We start from the raw sequence: 14121 nt of genomic DNA, 5'->3' as shown, positions 1-14121 counted from the left end.
CAGTTAGGGGCCCTGTTTCTCCGAAAATAAGACAGTGTCTTATATAAAATTTTGCTCCAAAAAATGCACTAGGGCTTTTTTTCAGGGGATGTCTTGTTTTTTCATGAACAATCAACATTTATTCTTGAACAAATAATCAACATTTTTTCAAATACAGTAAAGTAATCATCTTGTGGAACATCATCATAACTCTCCAAACCCTGAATTCCATCTTGAATTTCTTGTGACTTCATTTCCTTTAGAACCATTGGCCCCAATTTTTCATGTCTAGCAATAGCGCTTTGCTTTACTGAGCTTATTTGCGTAGTAGTGCTGCTTCAGGATAGGTCTTATTTTCGGGGAAATGGTAGATGCACTCTGGTGATGCATGTTTCCACCTCAATGTACTAAGGCAGCCTTTATCGACCTTTTTAACATGGGGGAACCATTGAAATAACTTTCAGGTTTTCATGGAACCCCAGCTATAATTAATATATACACAGCTCACAGCACATTAGTGTGGTGGTCAGTGGGAAAAAATCCTAACATTGCTGGCCATTGGGAAGAATGTCACCCTTACAGATAGCCAAAAAGATCATTGGGGTCACTTATACTGACCTGAGAAGTGTAAACTGCTCAAGGAACCCCCAGCAACCTCTAGAGGAACCCTGGTGAGAAACACTGTACTAAGGTGATGCACCTTTATGGCAATGGCCCATAATGCACAGTCATGCTTGAGGTGCATTAGAGAAAAGAAGATTGTTCTTTCTTTGGCTTCTTAGCATCTGTTAGCAGCCTATTCCTTGTGTATGGGCAACCCTTATGAGTGTATTTTAACATGCCACATAAAACGTGTGGGCACCAATGCATGCCAGGTTGAACGTATATGCAAGACAGCATGCTATTCAGTTAGGGGCCCTGTTTCTCCGAAAATAAGACAGTGTCTTATATAAAATTTTGCTCCAAAAAATGCACTAGGGCTTTTTTTCAGGGGATGTCTTTTTTTTCATGAACAATCAACATTCTTGAACAAATAATCAACATTTATTCAAATACAGTAATGTAATCATTTTGTGGAACATCATCATAACGCTCCAAACCCTGAATTCCATCTTGAATGTCTTGTGGCTTCATTTCCTTTAGAACCATTGGCCCCAATTTATCATCTAGCAATAGCACTTTCCTTAAATGAGCTTATTTGCGTAGTAGTGCTGCTTCGGGATAGATCTTATTTTCGGGGAAACGGTAGATGCACTCTGGTGATGCATGTTTCCACCTCAATGTACTAAGGCAGCCTTTACCGACCTTTTTAACATGGGGGAACCATTGAAATAACTTTCAGGTTTTCATGGAACCCCTTCTATAATTATTATATCCACAGCTCACAGCACATTAGTGTGGTGGTCAGTGGGAAAAAAATCCTAATACATTGCTGACCATTGGGAAGAATGTCACCCCCACAGATGGCCAAAAAGATCATTGGGGTCACTTATACTGACCTGAGAGGTACAAACTGCTCATTGGAACCCCCAGCAACCTCTGGAGGAACCCTGGTGAGAAACACTATACCAAGATGATGCACCTTTATGGCCATAGCCCATAATGCACAGTCATGCTTGAGATGCATTAGAGAGAATATTGTTCTTTCTTTGGCTTCTTAGCATCTTGTTGGCAGTCCATTCCTTGTGTATGGGCAACCCTTATAAGTGTATTTTAATGTGCCACATAAAACATGTGGGCACCAATGCATGCCAGGTTGAACGTATATGCAAGACAGCATGCTATTTTCTCTTTTATTGTTACTCATAAGCATCTCCAACTGTGGCCAATGGTGGACGGTAAAGGAATAATAGTCAAGGAATAAAAAGAGCTTCTGAACGACCAATGAAACTCTCTGTGTTAGGATGAGAATGTGGGGGTTTTCCTTCATTCAAAAAGCTCAAAATGTAACACTGTAAAACAAAAACCAAAAAACACCAGGTATTCCAACCGGCCTAGTTAATTGGGTGGCTGAATATGACAAGGAGAACTAACACATTTGAAAAGAGAAAGGTAAAAACCTCACCTTGGGGAGATTTCCTATCACTTCCTGTCTTTGCAACCCAAGAGGAAGTCAATGGAAATCTCTTCATTTAGAGGAATCTTCTTTTTTAGAAAGTTATCTCAGCCCCATTGAAAGGGGAACTGTATGACATAATGGAAATAATTGGCCACATCCAGGAGCAAATATTAAATATTATAGGTTCTGGTACACTGGGATATTATTAAAAAAGATGTTTTTGTTTCAAAAAGGGAATAAAGTTTTTGTAAAACTATAACAGATGTTACTCATCTAGAACTTTGTTGATTTTTAGGAATAATTATCATTTTAGGGACCCGGCCAAGACTCTGCTGATTGAGCTGGGTGCTGTCCATGGGCTGAGCCTCAAAGTTCGGTGTCCTCCCTGAGTATTAACATTCCTGGAAAGTTTGTGACACCCAAAAGGCGCCCTGGGTTGGGAGACGACTATAACACCCAGGTAATGACGGCGATGTATCTGCCTGTCCCCAGCTGCACTTTACAGCGGGTGAGGTGCGCCTGATAGAGGTGTGGCTGATGTAAACAAATATCACTTTCCTTAGGGTCACTTTAAGGGCTGGACTCCGGTGATTCACTGAATGATTTGCGTCAATGTGGTATTAATGTGCTCCAATGCATTCTGTGATTTCGATGCATTAGAAGAGAGAATGCATAGTTGGTTTTAGATGCATTTTCCCTACTTGTCTGCATGAAGAACCACAAATCCCAGAGCAGGCACCTGAATGATGATGGTTAAAGCATACTGGTTCTTCTAGTTCCCTAAACTCTAAATGAATTCTGAAGAATCTGATAAAATATTTAATGTATTTGTGGCTCACTATTTGTATATAGAAAGCTTGCATCAAAGATTTGCAAATATTTTGGGAATGTTAATATTATTAATAAACAGGATTTTTAAAGTGCCAACAGATTACGCAGCTCTGTCATTAAATAGGGGTTGCAAATGGCAGAGGAGGAGAGGACCCTGTCTCAAAGAGCTTACAATCTATGAGGTGGGGGAAGTGTCACACAATAGGAGGGAGCAATGGAATGGTGGGAAGTAGTGAGGGTTTAGGAGACAGAAGAAGACAGGTAGGTGAGGTTGAAGCGTTGGGTTTTGAGTTCGCTTTTAAATGAGCAGAAAGTAGGAGCAAGCTGTATAGGAGGAGGAAGACCATTCCAGAGAGACGGGGCAGCTCTAGAAAAGTCTTGGAGCCATGTGTGTGATGAGGTTATGAGTGAGGAAGTCATTAGTAAGTCATTGGAGGAGCGAGGAGACCGGCTAGGGTCCCATTCAATTGATGAAAGGGATCTGCAGCACAAAGCTGTGGGAGATTGCTCAATGTTCCCAAAAAAAGACACTCCTGACTGGGCTGTTGCTGTTGGATTTGTACCCCAGTCACAGCCATGTACAAATGTGGTTGGCCATGGAGCGGTTTACCTCCCCAGGTTGCACAGAAGCAGTTTGCTTTGCTCCCAGGAGCCTGAAACCACGCGGTTTTACACCATCGGTCTCAAAAGGCCCTATAAAACCTTCTCAAATGATACACCTCAGACTGAATAAAATCAGAAGGATTTGATAAAATATTTGTGGCTCAATATTTGTAGACTTGGCAATCAGAAACTGTCAACCAAAGTGACTAAAACAACTCATCCAATCAATTAATATGCAAATGTAATGTATAGGCCAAGAAAGCCAATACCAACTTGAGTCACTAAGCTCCAATCCATGCATAGAACTGGCCAGTTATATCACAGTACATATATATGTAAGGTGTTTACATGTACAGAAAAAGAATGACCCAATGGCGTAGAGTCCAAGAATTGAGGCCCCATGACCAATGCTTAGGGATGATCCCCCCTACTTTGATCCTCCTGATCCCTCATGATCATGCTGACCCTTTGCCAATAATCTATTTCAATAAATCCTGGAACCTTGTGGGGATGATTGGGGGGGGGGGGGGGGGGTATCTGGGGTTCCACTTTAAATAGGGAACTGATTTCTCCCTACAAACAGGAGGTATGTGCTCTGTATAGGTGGAGCTCCCCTGTAACATCCTCCATCATTGCTCAGGAGTGTCAGCTGCAGTTGCAGTAAGCGGTGATAATTGTGTCCTTTCTCATAAATTCAATGAACAGCCGATGAACGGGAACGCGCGCAATCAATAATCAGCACATCGTGCGCTCACAGGATTTGCCCGGCAGAAGAAGGTTGGGAATTCCCATCATCGTCGCACAAAATACATTTACTGAAAGTTCTATGTCTGTAATGATTTCTTTCCACCAGCCCCCTTTTAACAGCTACATCATGGGAGGAACTGAAACACAGAGATATCACTGCTGGTGTCCCCGACAGATAGGTGGGGGTCAGATTCCAACACCCAGCAAACAGTAAAATATGACTTCTGGGTGATCGGGCTGAAAATTAGACATGGACAACCATTGGAAAGGTTTAGAACCCTTGTCAGGTTTTTATTGCTGTCTGGGTCTCCGCTTGGTGGTATTTTAAAAATAATAATAATAATCAAAAACAGGATTGATATAGCGCCAATATATTACGCAGCACTGTACAATAAATAGGGATTACAAATGACAGACAGATACAGACAGTGACACAGGAGAGGACCCTGTACAGAAGAGCTTACAATCTAGAGGGTGGGGAAGTATCACACAATAGGAGGGGATATGGAATGGTGGGAAGTAGTGAGGGTTTAGGAGACAGAAGAAGATGGGTAAGTGAGGTTGAAGCGTTAAGTTTTGAGGGCTCTTTTAAATGCGCAGAAAGTACGATCAAGCCAAATAGGACGAGGAGACCATTCCAGAGAGTCGGGGAAGCTCTGGAAAAGTGATTAGTAGGTCATTGGAGGTGAGAAGAGAGGGCTAGGGGTGGGGGGGATTTTTCTATCAGGTCAGAAAGGTAAGTGGGACAAGAACTGTGGAGGGATTTGAAGGTAAAGCACAGGAGCTTGAATTTGATTGCCAGGTAAAATGGAAGCCAATGAACAGTACAAAGAGACGCAGCAGAAGAGGAGTGGTGGGAAGGTTGTGTATGGGGTAGATAAGGTGAGAAGGCTGTGTATGGGGTAGGTAGGTGGGAAGGCTGTGTATGGGGTAGGTAGGTGAGAAGGCTGTGTATGGGGTAGGTAGGTGGGTAGGCTGTGTATGGGGTAGGTGAGAAGGCTGTGTATGGGGTAGGTAGGTGAGAAGGCTGTGTATGGGGTAGGTAGGTGGGAAGGCTGTGTATGGGGTAGGTAGGTAGGGAGGCTGTGTCTGTGTATGGGGTAGGTAGGTGGGAAGGCTGTGTATGGGGTAGGTAGGTGGGAAGGCTGTGTATGGGGTAGGTAGGTGGGAAAGATGGGTAAGTCTGGCTGCAGCATGCATAAAAGATTGTAGAGGAGTTGGGTTGGTGGAATACCAGAGAGGATGTTACAGTAGTCCAGACGAGATATGATAAGAGCGTGTACAAGGGGTAGCTCAACATTTCCTATTGGTCGCTCTGATTGTTGTCACAGAGATATAAAGTGGTGGGAATTCTGAGTTCCTTATAGCATTCCTATAATGTGACCGAGGACTTGCAGGACTTAAATGTTACACTTTGTCTTAGGCATCATTCCCACTATAGGAAAGTGCATCGCCATGAGTTATATGCGCCACCTGCCTAGTTGTCTGTTGCAATGCTGGTCCTATTCATTACATAGTGTACATAATTGACACTGAAATGAAATGCATGCAAGGGAACTGACAAAATTCAGCTTCTGATGTCCTTGCATACTGCATTCTATGTGCAGTGGGAATGAGGCTTTACAAAATAAACCTGGCAATGGGAGTCACTTTCGTGAGTGTGGAGGGTATGCACGCCAGGCAATCTGGGAAAGGTTAATTTTTGGGGTAATCATGTTTTATATATTATAACTCCTCTCCCCTTTCATTCAACAAGTTCAAATCACTCAGCCTCCTGTTCTTTAATAAAATGTCAATCAGCCCTTGCCCCCACTCGCTTGGCATTTAGTTCACCCACAGCCCTCAAAGTAAAAGAATGGATGGCCAGGGATGGGCTCTGTGGGATGGTGGGGGAGGATGGACAAGAGGCGGAAGGTGGGGGAGTTGCGGAGGAGGAAGAGAAGGGTTGGGTCCCACGTAAGCAACACATGATTTAACTAGGGACAGTGTCACGACTATCACAAGTTCCTGCAGTGACTTCGGCTGCGCACCTCTGCAAACTTTGTACTCTTTTACGGCTCTGCCAAGGGGCGAAGGACGCCAACGTGCCATTGTCTCATTTGTTTGGTTTCAGAGTTAACATGCGTTGAAATAAATCAGCCTGGGGCAACTAAAAACACTTGTTACACTATTTGGTGTACAATGTACGAATGTACAGTGTTTTGTATCATGCGATCACAATGAATGTCACTGCAAATAGAGCAGGTGCATTGCTTCGTGAATGTTGCCACAGTGTTTAGATGTGCATGGAATTCTAAGCATGTAAGAAGCAAGCTTTTATTTTTCCTTATTTTTTCTGTCCTATGGTGACAAGTGCCATTCGTTGTACTGTATCTGTAGTAGAATAGCGTTGTCCCCCTATGGAAGGAAGTTTGCTGGAGATGCAAAATTTTTTTCCATTTATGCCCATAAGGGGTCATTTGGTCCAGTCGTACACAAGAGTTACTGTAGCAAATGTTGCTGAAAAACTTAATGCTGGCCAATGTACCATAATGTACCAGCACACTATTTACCTGGGGAAGAGTTGGCAGAAGGATGCTCTATGGGAGGAAGGTAGATCATTGTAGGCAATGTCACATAAAGTATCTGCTGATGTCATCCCTGAAACCACAGGACATCTCCAGAGGAGCCTTAAGCTACGTACACACTTCCAATTATTATCGTTGGTAAACGAACGACGAACGATCCTGCACGATATCTGAGAACGATCGTATAGCACCGATCCTGCACATACAGATAACGACACGATCGTTCGTAGATATTGTACACACAATAGATGCGATCGTTTGAGCGATATAGGAAGTGACGTGCACAACAGAAAGTGAACGAACGTTCGTTCATCACGCATGCTCAGACCATGGACGATCAATGAACACACGAACGATGGTCAACGATCGTCGTCCAATCCGATCCACCGGTCCGGTTGTTCATTTCCAACGACTTTCCTCGTTCATCGGCGTCGTTGGTTACTTTTTTTACGAACGATTTTCGCCCAATCGATCGTTCGTCGTTCATTTCCAACGATAAAAATTGGAAGTGTGTACGCAGCTTTAGTGGATCAGAGCTGTTTTGTCAGATTCACACAATATCAGGCAGATGGTTTTATTATTCCAGCTGATCAAAAATGATGATTAATAGATGACGATATGAGAAGAGCTGATTTGCTTTCTCTGCATTCTGCTCCATCCAGTTAATTCTCTACATCAAACCATGGAGCACAGTTATGCTGGAACAGAAAGGGGCCCTCACCAAACTGTTACTGCAAGGTTGGAAGTGCACAATTACCAATTAAAGAGAGACACTTTGAACTTATGCCATTAAGGCAGGTGGTTACTGCAGAAAGGTAAAGGCGATGTGCAGTCTGCAATAACTGCTCTTCCATGCCCACCTTCCACTGAGCTGGACATGCCCAATCCCATCCTCTCCAGCGTGAGCCGGGAATGAATGAACTGCTCACCTGTGAGGGAGTTACGTTATCCAAGGACACCCAATCAAGATGGCCAAAAATCGTCGACAACCTGTGATGGAATAGGGACAGGAGAGTACTCTAAAGTCTAGTTCTGCTTCAATGGTTGTCTTCACTAGAAACATTGTAACTTATTCATTTGGAGAGGCAGCAAATTTGATCATATGTTGTTCTTAAAGCTTACTTTGAAAAATGTGTGATCAGGCAGGTCATTATTGCTGAAAGTGACAGGTGTTGTCCCTTCTGCTAAATGCCTTCTTACCTGCCTGATCATTGTCTCTTCTGCCAAAGTTTTCATAGCTGTATATGCTTCCTCTGTGGATGCCAGGAGTGAATGACCTCTCGTCCATATGCCGTTGTTATCATCCTGGCCTGGCCAATCAAGATGACCAAAGATTGAATCGAGGTAGAGATAAGAGAAGAAGATGGCAGCAAACCTGAGTTTTTATATATTATATACAGGGTGTCCATAAAGACACTATACACTTCTAATAGATTCCTAAAAATAGGAAACTGTGTTTATTTGTATTTTTATGGAGTCATTGCAGCTTTACTTGCTAGGCTTGTCATTACAATTAAACACCTTGAAGACTAGTGCTATACCTCCATATGAGCGCCTCTATTTTCGACAACTTTCAGCCACCTTCCGACATAAGCCTCTCTGACGTTTTGCAGCATCTCCTCCCCGACCTCACTGCAGGCCGTGAAGATTCTTTCATATGCTGATGGCCTCAAGTCTCTCCGAATGATACCTGGAAGGAAATAATAAAAAAAAAAAAAGTTTGTAGTGACTTTTGGGACACCCTGTATTTTTATTTCCACCCATTTAAACCATTTCACTTGTTCTTGCAGCTTATCCGAACAAGCTCAGGATTACAGAAGCAGCATTCCCAGTTGTGCAGTGAAGTGAAATTGGGGAAAATGGGAAGAAAACATGATAATGATTGTTAGAAAGCCATTTCTATTACCAGAGAATGTTCCCTTTCAGCCTTGGTACTCCAGGCCTGTTTATATACTGTACATTCCCCCCATTACGCAATAAAGTAAACTGAAAGTATTAACTGTTCTCAGCATATTTTCTGGAAGCTCTACAAAGATTCTGCCGACTTCCAAGAACTCGCACTGTATCTCTTACCAGCAAAGTGTCAAATCCAGGCTGTGAGATATGAAGTGTGCAATATTCTACACGCAAATCGCGAAAGCTGGAGACTGACACGACGCATGGTCATCTGACCGCGTTCTTCGGCCTGCCTGGAACATCCGCAGCTTTGTGACGTGTGATGACGAGATTGAGATGTTAGCTGCGTAAACGCAATGGATAATGGCCAGAGATATATTCAAGATTACTGCAACCAGTTGCTATCTTTGGCAAAGCTCAATTTTTTTTTTTAGGTGCAAATCAGTTGACACTTCACAGTGGTGGGAAAGAGAACATTTTATTAGGTGTTTGTGTCTCCCTATTCGGGTGGCAACAGCTCCCTCCTTTCTTTTACAGGTGTCACAGAAACAGGAAGTGAGAGAAAATCTTTGCTAATGGCATCATCGAAAATAACCTGAAAAAATGTTAATTCTTCCCTGTTCTATCTAAAATATAAAAAAGGAAAGCCTGTCCCCTACCAGCATGCTGGAGAAAAGGACCCATGTGCCTTGCGAGGAAAGAGTGGTCTCCCCCCGCCCATTCCCTAATCAGAAAAATTTATGCTTCTTAATGATTGTAAATCTTTGGCTGGGGGTGGGGGGGTGGGTGCCAGACCTGTGCAGAGAAACCACTGCCTCCACACAAAGAAATAAATTAAATTATTTTATCAATGTTATCCATAAATTTACGATCCATGAATCAATGATCTATAAGATCTATCTATGACAGGGCCTCACCTGCTACATGCTTGCTCCAGGAAATAATAAAATCCTGGATCACAATGGCAGCCAGGCAGGAGGGGCTCACCCTTGGCACCTTATATAAAGCTGCGTACACACTTCCATCGTTGGAAATGAACGACGTACGAACGACAAACGACCGATTGGCCAAAAATCGTTCATAAAAAAAGTAACCAACGACGCCGACGAACGAGAATAGTTTTTAGAAATAAACTACCGGACCGGCGGATTGGATTGGACGACGATCGTTGACCATCTATTGTGTGTACGGTCGTTCAGTGATCGTCCATGGTCTGAGCATGCGCGGTGAACGAACGTTCGCTCACTTCCTGTGGTGCACGTCACTTCCTGTATCGTTCAAAGGATCGCATCTATTGTGTGTACAATATCTTTGAACGATCGTGTCTTTATCTGTAGGTACAGGATCGGTGCCATACGATCGTTCGCAGATATCGTGCAGGATCGTTCGTCGTTCGTTTACCAACGATAAAAATTGGAAGTGTGTACATAGCTTAACCCTATATAACAGGTTTTCATTTAAACGATTTGATGATTTTGAGTATATGCAGTTGTGCCTCATTTCCTCATTGCCAATTGGGAAAGCGTTGGTTATAGGACAAAGGGCACAAGAAACATGTTCCCCGTGTGTGAATATCGCCAGCAAAGTAAATAATCACAAGATATTTGCTGTGATATTTTTTCACGAACAAAAGGCAAATTATAGCATCAGATATTCATTGTACCAATAAATAACGGCCACGCCGGAACATTCCAAAGTTCAGGACGCTCCGATAAAATGGCGCCTGACAGTCATAAAAGCAAGTTATTTAACAGACAGAAGGTGAGCGATACACCTGCAGCAAATTAGAGGTCAACCAAATCCCTATTTGTAGCTTTTAAAACAATATAAATGGTGATCCTGACTTAAAAGTGGAACTAAAAGTGCCACTTTGTCCTTTTTCAAATTTTACAGAGGTGCACATGTGCAGCTCAGCGTTGTTGGCAGGGATACTTGGCAATCCTGACTTCCATTGCAGGTGAACTCCAGCCTGGACCTTATGTGATCCCAGCCTGGCCAATCAAGGTGGACGAAGGTAGGAATTGGAAGGAGATGAAGGAAGAAGATGGTGGTTCCTGCGACGGAATGGGGACAGGTGAGTATCAACTGAGTTTGTTCGATTTGAGGTTCATGTTTAGGTACTTTTATTATTAAACAGGATTTATAAAGTGCCAACATATTACGCAGCGCTGTACATTAAATAGGGGTGACACAGTGACACAGGAGGAGGAGAGGACTCTGCCCCGAAGAGCTTACAATCTAGGAGGTAGGGGAAGTACTACACAATAGGAGGGGAAATATGGAGTGGTGAAAGTAGTGGCAGTTTTTCAGAAGACAGAAGATGGGTATATGATATATGATGACAACACTTTGTGTCCGTCTCTCAATTTACTATTTTGTTGTCACCTTAAAGAGTGGTTTTTCAAAGCAATGTCCATGCTGAAGCACATTGTACAGGGATGTTCCCCTTTGCCTACACTTATTAATTTAAGGGTAAAAGTTTAAAGTGGAACTAAAGCCTGCTTTTCCCACCCATCCCGTTCCGTAGCAGGGTGCAGCCACCTTCTTCATTCGTCTCTTCCTAGTTGCAATCTTTAGTCTTCCTGATTGGCCGGGTCGTGATGACGTAACTCCCACGCAGGAAAACTGAACATTTTTTAGGAGTATATTCTACATGGGTCACAATGGTGATCAGCGTTTATTTAAAAGCTTTGATCTTGATCGACACTTAGATCCTAAAATAATCCCCATTTCTCCATTTTAACAATAGATCACATAGGCCAAAACAGCAAACAGTTACTCCATTGAAAAGGATGGAGCTTCAGATTGCCAAATACAGTGGTTATGGAACGGTGATCAAAGCACTGATTGATTTTAAACAAATCTGTCATTTTAAAAGCGAACAAAGAAGTAGCGATCTGTAATTCAATCGCTACTTCTTAAAAACTATGCCCCTAAGACGTTCACACGATCGGACTTGGTCGTTCTACCAGTTGCTATTTTGCTAACAAACGGCTAGAATTCACGTCCATGAATGGGTTAACGCCCTGCTGGTTTGTTGGACCTCAGAGCGGCCCTTCCCAGGGGCCCCTAGAGAGGAGGGCCAGACTCTCCCCATTCACAATATATGGTCATTATCTCCCTCTCTCCTAGGACTGGACACAATGGCTGTCAATCACAGCTCAGCCAGCACACACCCCTGCAACCCAAGCCAGCAGCAGAGCAAAGTTCCCACCCTTTAACTCTTTATGCGCATGCAAAAGGCGCGCCATGGAAAGTAATCCTGACAAGTGGTTGTACGTGTTTCGATCTGGGAAGATAACGCCATGTGACACAAAGTGGACTTTATCACGCCCCGCCATATATAGGTGACTTGTACGCCGCACAGCGGAGTGAGAGTGCTGAATGAGCGTCGTGGTCCAGGCTGGGACTGCAGCTTGGATTATTATATGAAGATAAAGTGCAGACAGAACCGTGCTATTTTCCCGCCGTACGGCAGTCACAACTAGATCTATACCCAATCACTAATACTAAACAGTATTTATATAGCACCAACATATTACACAGCGCTGTACATTAAATAGGGGTTAGACAGATACAGACAGTGACATAGGGGAGGACCATGCCCCGAAGGGCTTACACTCTAACAAATCCCATATTAGCTAGAACACGTTCGCATCATATTCAAAGTTGTCTATCATCCTTTTCGTAATGTAATTTTCATTAAAGTATTCCTTTTTATTTTTTTGAGTATATGATACAAATTATACGAGTAAAACCTGACCATTGAAGGCAGGGAAATAAGGTCCATCCCAACTAGTGATGGGTGAATGTGCCCGGGTTCTGTTCTACGGGCTTGGTGAATGTTCTTTGAGGTTTGCGGAGTCTGTTCACTGTGTACCTATTGTAGCAAACCTTAGAATGGGGTTTGGTAGCAAGCAGCATTCTTATTGGCTGGTTGGGGATGGGGTATGGGCAACGTTCTTCCCATTTAGAGTATTGTCAAATGTGGGATATTACGATAGAGTAGTATTCTTCCCACTGTCAACAACCATGGGGCACTTTTCTTCCCCCTGGACCCCAAGGATGGGGCATAGGTCCTCCCCATGGACATCAAGGATAGGGAACTATTCCTCATACAGACATCAACTATGGTGAAATTCTCACCCTACTGACAGCACATATGGGGCAATATCCTTCCCATTGACACCAAGGATAGGGCACTATACTTCCTTTTCACACCAAGGATGAGGCACTATTCTTCCCACCAACATCAAGGATGGGGCACTATTCTTCCCACTGACATCAAGGATGGGCTACTGTTCTTCCCACTGACACTACAGATGGGGCATTATTCCTCTCATTGACACAAAAGTTGGGGTACTTTTCCTCTCATGAACATCAATCATGGGGCACTATCCCTCATACAGACATCAATTATGGGGCACTTTTCTTCCCACTGACACCACGCATGTGTCACTATCCTTCCCACTGACACCAAGAATTGGGCACTTTTCCTTCCATGAACACCAACGATGGGGCATTATTCTTCCCACTGACACCACAGATGGGGCATTATTTTTCAGACACCTATGATGAGGAACTCCTCGTCCTACTACCGACACCGACAGGGCACTGTTCCACCCACTGGCACCAAGGACAGGCATTATTTCTCCCCCAAGACTCACAACGGGGCACTATTCCTCCTTCAACTTATACGTGCTAGACTTTTTTTTTTTTGCTTCCAACGCCGACTACTGTTGAAACATTTTCTACACTCTCAAGAATCTAATCGGCCCCCGATAAAGTGCGAAAATCCTTAAATCACTTTGTTTAGAATGTTTAGGGACGCCTTACATCTAGTCAGCGGTCCTCTTGAGGGAAGCAAAAACAGAATACCAGTAAAAATTCGACTTTGTGAAACTTTTGAGTTTTTTTGAAGGTCTGACATGTGAAACCCAAGCTGCAGTCACTGTGCGAGATAGCAGGCTGGGGCGCTCACGTTTCTGGGAGGCGGCCTGCGGCTTTGTGTATAGTCTGTCCTGTTTCTATGCTACCACAACAGAAAAACTGCACTCCAGGAAGGGGTGTCCTCTGCCGGCCAAGGCGGATTAACCCCGTACGTGCCTGACTCACAGCGGCACGTCTACCATGGGAACTTCTCGGAGTTCATTAACCGTCTCGCCCACCCTGACCACTAATACTGAAAGGTGACAACTCAGATCTGAAGGCAGATTTGTAATCTGGGCTTAGTTTATATAAACTTTTTTAATGTTTTAAAGTATTACTTTGCTCAATATTTCAATGTCTGGTGGATGCTGAAGTCTGTATACCTGCTGTGCCCAATATGAGAGGTTCCTGGCATCTCTGCATTGAGTTCCCTGGGCTGCATACCAGCTGTGCAAATAATGAAGGGCTCCCCCATTTATTTGCTGGGTTCCCAGGTCTGTACACCTGCTG

The 14121-nt window shown here is 43.5% G+C and overlaps 1 long non-coding RNA gene across 2 annotated transcripts in view; it reads right to left on the bottom strand.

The window, feature by feature from the left end:
- Positions 1 to 9101, bottom strand: part of LOC140336346 (uncharacterized) — a 36865-nt gene extending 27764 nt beyond the window's left edge. For both annotated transcript variants that reach the window (XR_011921871.1, XR_011921872.1), the window contains exons 1-2: positions 8860 to 9101; positions 8328 to 8476 (exon numbers count right to left, since the gene is read on the bottom strand). This is a non-coding gene — a long non-coding RNA (uncharacterized lncRNA). The remainder of the gene's footprint in view (positions 1 to 8327; positions 8477 to 8859) is intronic.
- Positions 9102 to 14121: the final 5020 nt, after the last annotated feature.

This window comes from Pyxicephalus adspersus, chromosome 8 (assembly GCF_032062135.1).
Source record: "Pyxicephalus adspersus chromosome 8, UCB_Pads_2.0, whole genome shotgun sequence".
NCBI classification, from domain to species: Eukaryota; Metazoa; Chordata; class Amphibia; order Anura; family Pyxicephalidae; genus Pyxicephalus; species Pyxicephalus adspersus.
Note: the sequence above shows the minus strand (reverse complement) of the source record. Positions and strands in the feature narration are given on the sequence as shown.